Source organism: Lathyrus oleraceus, chromosome 6, assembly GCF_024323335.1.
Source record: "Lathyrus oleraceus cultivar Zhongwan6 chromosome 6, CAAS_Psat_ZW6_1.0, whole genome shotgun sequence".
NCBI lineage: Eukaryota > Viridiplantae > Streptophyta > Magnoliopsida > Fabales > Fabaceae > Lathyrus > Lathyrus oleraceus.
Window position 1 is genome coordinate 335115007 of NC_066584.1, and position 6782 is coordinate 335121788.

Here is a 6782-nt window from a genome sequence, read left to right on the forward strand (position 1 = left end):
CTCCAGGTGTAGTCTGGGGGGCTGGGTTTAAAGCTACCTGAAAGATCTGGTTTTCAAGCATCTTGGTGTGAGTAACTATTTGGTCAACCTTGGTTCCTAACTGGGTAATCAGTTCATTAACGTGAATGTTTTGGTTCATGAACTCTTTATTTTGTTGGGTTTGAGCAGTGATAAAATTTTCCATAATTTTCTCAAGGCTCAACTTTGGTGGTACAGGTTGCATAGGTTGATTTGATCTTGGGGCTTGGTAACCTGGTTGTCTCGGAGGTACATTATTTTGAATTGGGTTATTGTTCTTATAGGAGAAGTTCAGGTGATTCCTCCATCCAGGGTTATAGGTATTCGAATATGGGTTCCCTTGGGTGTAGTTCACTTGCTCAGAGTGGGTTTCATTTAATAGACTGCATTCTGCAGATTGGTGTCCTTTGGTTCCACATATCTCACAATCCAACGAAACTGTAGTTGCAGTATTCAGGTTTATGCACATATGCTCGACCTTGAGGGCTAATGCGTCCATTTTGGCTTGCATCATGTCTATAGAGCTTAGTTCATGTACTCCTCCTTGGGCTTCCTTCTTCTCAACTTTCGCTCGTTCGACTCCCCATGATTGATGGTTTTGAGCCATATCTTCGATGAGGGAACTAGCTTCAGGATAAGGTTTGTTCATCAGCGCACCGCATGCGGAAGCGTCAATGGTCATCTTAGTGTTATATTGAAGTCCATTATAGAAGGTCTGAATGATTAACCAGTTTTCTAAACCATGATGTGGGCATGCTCTTAACAACTCTTTATATCTTTCCCAAGCTTCGAACAACGATTCTCCTTGGTTCTGGGTAAATCTAGTTATATGGTTTCGAAGAACGGCGGTTTTACTTGGGGGAAAGTATCTAGTAAGGAATACTCTTCTAAGGTTATCCCAAGTTGTAATGGAATTGGGTGGAAGGGAATCTAACCATGATAGGGTTTTATCTCTGAAGGAAAAAGGGAATAATCTTAAACGGATTGCCTCAGGAGAAGCTGCATTGGTTTTAAAAGTGTCTGCTAATTGGAGAATGATTTTTAAATGTTGGTTTGGGTTCTCGGTAGCGAGACCTGCGAATTGTCTCTGTTGCACTAGTTGCAACAGGGAGGGTTTAAGTTCGAAATTATTAGCTGGGATGGTTGGGTTTACTATACTAGAACTAGGTCCTTCGTTGGATGGTTGGGTTTACTATACTAGAACTAGGTCCTTCGTTGGATAGTTGGGCGAAATCCTTAAGAGGTCTTTGGTTTTGATCTTCGGCCATAGCTCTCCTAATTCTATGGAAAAATAAACGTGCGCGAGCGTAACGTTCAGGTTCCGCCAGAGGGTATACTAAGCTTCCGGTGCTGCGAGTTCTTCGCATTGATCGGCGGGTAATAACCTAAGTCTAAACGATATAACAACATGATACGAAATTTGACGAAATTGGTCCCCAGCAACGGCGCCAAAAACTTGATGCGTGCTTTTCGCAAGTATACGAACGTGTCAGAGTAATATAAAAGATTGTCGAATCCACAGAGACCAAGTGTCAATCTATCGTTATCTATTGTTACGGTGTTTATCTAAGGTAAACGAAATAGGGGTTTTAAGAGTGTGCAATGAAAGGTAAAGTATTGAATAAAGTTCAATTAATAAAGACAAGCTCAAATGTAATTCACATAATCAATTAATAATCCAAGTACTTGCTAATAGAACTACTTATGGGCAGTGTTTCCTACTTTGAAAAGAACCAATTTAACAGGAACTGTTGCTTTCGCGTATTCAGAACCGAGTTGTACTCCCTAATCAAACCCTCTTTTGTCACTTATAAAAAGGTGCGCATTGCGTTAGAGTAGTAAACCTATTTTTAAGAAATATAGTATCTTGACTAAGTTGAAAAGTATTTTAACCTGTATTTCTTAACCAAAAGAGGTTCTCATGAACCAGACTCTAAACTTATAAACGCGTCCGAAAATAGTTTTAAAATCACTTTTCTTCTTAAGTTAAAAACTCTAATGAACTAAACAAAGCGCTTTCGTTGTTTTTGAAATAGTTAAAAAAACAACTAAGTTTAAAAGGACGTTGGACGACTTTCGATCTTACCCAACAAAAATTAAGTGCAGGAAAACTTAAGTTGAAAGTTAAAATAGCCCTTAAGTGTTTCTACGAACAATTGTACGGATTATCGGTTCAATTACGGTCCTTACATTCTAACTTTTATAGGTTTAGTTAGACATGGTAAAGTAAAGGTGCATTTTAATTTGAATAAAAGTAGTGCGAGTGCGTAAAGTAAATGAAAGTAGTGCGAGTGCGGAGAGTAAATAAAAGTAGTGCGAGTGCGAGAAATAAATGAAAGTAGTGCGAGTGCGAGAAATAAATGAAAGTAGTGCGAGTGCAGGAAATAAATAAAAGTAGTGCGAGTGCGAGAAATAAATAAAGTAGTGCGAGTGCGGAAAGTGAAATTCTGGTATCAGATATAAGATGTCGAATGTAATGTCACGACACTAATATCTGTTAACACACAATGGATAAAGATACAGAATGGTAAAGCAAATAACACAAGCAATTGTTAACCCAGTTCGGTGCAACTCACCTACGTCTGGGGGCTACCAAGCCAGGAAGGAAATTCACTAAAATAGAATTAGTTCAAAGACTCTACGTACACTTCAACAAGTTACAGTCTTTCTCACCGAATCTCCACCCGTGCAATTTCTACCTAAGCACTCTTAGATATGAGAACCCACTCACTTCCCCACAATCACACACCAGTGATTTTAAACAACCATCCCTTGAGAAAAGAAAATACTTTTCAATTACACACTCTTGATTTTACTTCACAGTTTCAATCAAGAAGACACACTCTTGATCTTGCTTCACAGCTTTGATCAAGAAGACACACACTCTTGCTTAACAGCTTTAGAGTGACAAATTACAACCACAAATCAGTCCAATCCAATCATCAATGGATGACTTGAATGGCTTACAAGTCTCACGACTAAACAGACACAAACCCTAGCTCTCTCTATATTTCGCTCAGTATTGGTTGTGTGTTTAAACAGGTTTTCTAAGTCCCTTTTTATAGAAGCTTTCAGCTGGGCTTGGACATCTTGAAAACCCTAAATCTATTTTCCAATCAAATCTTTTTATAACAGCTGATTAGATCTCCTTGGAAAATAAGTAAATCTGGTTGTAATCCATGATTGAATGCGCCAACTAATCATATCTTCAATCATACAAAGATTGCCATTAATTGTGCAATCACAAAACACCAGACATTCATACTAAATGTTCTGTGTACAGGATGTCGTGACATCGAGTCTGACATCCTGGACAAATCCTGCATAATCCAATAATTCCTTTTATAACTTCCAGCAGGTACAACCATATCAGATGCCATGACCTTGTGTATGTCATCTGAAAAAATCCTTCATAACATGTCTTTCATTTAAGCTCCAGCAGGTACATCCAATATCAGAAGCCATGACATTGTACGTGGCATTCTGAAACAATCCTGCATGAACATGTTCTTGAACTCCAGCAGGTACATAGGATATCTCATGTTAAGACATCACATATGACATCTTGTGAACACTCTTTGTTTTACCAAAATTGCTGCCAACACTCAGAATCAACAAACTCCCCCTTTGGAAAATTTTGGCTAAAACATATATCTGTCCTTTTTGTTCACAAGGTAAACTATCAGCAGTTAAACAACATAACAGTAGTTTAATCAGCAGCAGAAGCAAAACAATTACTAGCTATGGCTACTAGTAATGCACACATGCACAAGGGTACTTCTCCTCCCCTAAATCTGTGCAACAAAAACAGAATTACTAGTTATGGATGCAACTAGTAAGACACACAAATGCACAAGGGTACTCCTTCTCCCCCTAATCTGTGCACACAACAAACAGTCTCCATGAACATAACAGCTACTGTAACTCCAGTACCTGTACCAGCCAGAATGTCATTCTGACATCTGCTTCAACAACAACAACACATGTGCACCATATCAGACATCCTCTTTGACATTTGTAAACAGAATAACATTCTGTTTTAACATTTGTGCACCTCTTTTAAAAATATCTGTCCTCCAGCTATATACATCTCACAACTTCCACAACAGCTTCCATATCAACACTTCTCCCCCTTTTTAGTCAAAATTGACCAAAGGTCCAATCAGACAAAATAAATGTCCATTATCTTAGCAGAGAAAGTTAGATCAGATGTTATAACATTAAGCATGTTAAAACATAATATTCAGGAAGTACAAACCATCATTATACACAGCTGTGATAGCTGAGTTAATGAACAAATCCAAGGAACTCTTTAAGAGCCCTAAATATTACAAAACAGGCATCAATGAGGACTGCCACACATTACACAATTTCCAAAAAAAAAACAAAAAAACTTCAGCACTCATACAGCAACAGCAGAACAGCTTCACAACACCTTTTGCCCCATCTTCATCTCATCATACTATTCTTTACCACAGGAAGGAACCATTAACCAGAAGAAGAAGTATCACCTTCACCTTCACTTTCATCTTCAGAGCCTTCAGAACTTTCAGATCTACCACTGGATTGGGCTTTTGCATCTGAATTTCTAGCAGCCTTCTCCATTTCTTCCTTTTCCATGCTGCAGATAAGAACTTCCAAAGCTTCTTTTCTTGCCTTGGCCACCCTTATACCATTATCCAATTCCTTGCAGGTTTCTTTCAGTTGATCAATCAAGCTCCCTTGAGATGTAGGCTCCCTTCTGGAAGATGTCATGACATCATTGACATGACTTCCCTCAAACAACTTATAATGAATGGATAGAGGGGACTTTCTCCTGCTTGGGATGTCACTTGTACTCAGGATGCCTGGTTGTTGGCTCAGGATAATGCCACAAATAAGGGAGGGGAAGGCAATGGGTAACTTCACAACATTTGTAGAAGCATGTCTGATGGTTTGATCAAATATGAACTTTCCAAAATCATAGTTAACCCTTGTTCCAATTGCATGAATGATTCTTCCAAGACTAATGAAGATGGTAGAGACATGATTAGTAGGCACCCAATTAGCTGAACCAATCTTGTGTAAGATGGCATATTTAACAGTGAGCTTCCCAGCTGATAAGTGATTCTTACTAGGCCATTCCTTAACTTGGCCAACTGTGATAACCCTATAGACCTCATTGTCTGTAGTCTCTAGGTCCAATCCTCCATCAGTTCCTCTTCCTAGGAACTTGTTGATAATACTTGGTGAGAATTTCACACATTGTCCCCTTACAAACACCTTGCAGAACTCCCTACTGTTATGATGTGCAATCTTAAAGTCTTTGCAAAGAGCTTCCACCATGTTATTATTCAAGTTCGATCCATTATCAATAATGATCTTGCTTAGCACACCATAACAACATATAATCTGATTTTTTATAAACCTCACAACAACTTGCTTGGTTACATTTGCATACAATGTCGCTTCAACCTATTTTGTGAAGTAATAAATTGCCACCATAATGAAATGATGTCCATTCGACGCTTTGGGCTCAATCATGGCAATCGTATCGATTCCCCACATGGAGAAGGGCCATGGAGAGGAAATGATGTTCAACAGTGTCAGGGGTACATGAATCTTATCTGCATAGATTTGACACTTGTGGCATTTCTTCACAAATTGGCAATAGTCAGATTCCATTGTCAGCCAATAATAACCTGCTGTAAGACCCTAATTTTGACCCTAAGATCCCTCATGGCATCATATCATTTCACTTTGCATTTGCCTTAAGGATCATAACATCTTGGCTCCTTAACCCTAGGGTTGGGACTTGTGTGAGTTGGTCTGAGACCACGAAGCATGCTTGAATTGTATATTATTGCTTTTCTTATTTTTTTTACTCACCAAAAGCACAAAAATATGTCACTAACATCTTTTGTTTTGCAGCTTGAGCAATCATAAGATCCAAGGCTCCTAGGAGACCCTATGCTCATTGATATGGCCAGGTGAAGGTGAAAGCAAGCATGACAATGGTTCCCAAATATCTCATTCATCATATATGCCTCCCAAGTATCTCAATTTGTCAATTTTATCAAGATAAACCAAAGGGCTTGAGGATTGTTTCCCAAGGAAGCCCTAATTCATCTGTGCATTGATTGTGCCTTGCTCATGAAGCAACCTCAACCCATGATCAAATAGAATCAAGTTAAGTTCTTTCATTCATCATTTCATGCATATTTGAGCTTATTTTAGTGTCCTCAATCATCAATTCATCAAGATTGGAAGTGTGGACTTGAGAAGTTGATCAGTCAATTCATCTGACTATTTTGAAATATACTGAGACCTAATTTTTGATGTGTTTGTCAAATGATGATGACCTCAAGAGAAACTGTAATACCCCAAAATTTACCCTTCATTTTTCCTGGAAGCATACGCTTTACACCTCATGCATGCATTCATTTTTTAGGTCATTTAGCATTTGCATTTCATCATGGTAATCGGAATCGGATCCAAGAAGCTTGAACATCATCCAGGACACTTTGTGGGCTCTATTTAGATGATCAGTCAACACAAGGGAAAGACTTGAGTTACTTCCAACAGGGGTCTATTCGTCAGTCAAAACGTTAATCTTGAAGGAGCAAAGGTTTGTTCATGAGCTGTCATGCTCGCTAGGCGAAGCCCACGTATTTTGAAAAAAAAAGAAAAAAAAAAGAACGAGAAACGAAAAGAAAAAACGAAAAACGAAAATAAATAATAAATAAATAAATAAATAAAAGAAAAAATCTTGGACTTGGACCTCT

The 6782-nt window shown here is 38.4% G+C and overlaps 1 non-coding gene across 1 annotated transcript; it reads left to right on the forward strand.

The window, feature by feature from the left end:
* Positions 1 to 755: 755 nt before the first annotated feature.
* On the forward strand, positions 756 to 862 carry LOC127099619 (small nucleolar RNA R71). Its single transcript, XR_007794102.1, has one exon. It is a non-coding gene; the product is annotated as a small nucleolar RNA R71 (small nucleolar RNA).
* Positions 863 to 6782: the final 5920 nt, after the last annotated feature.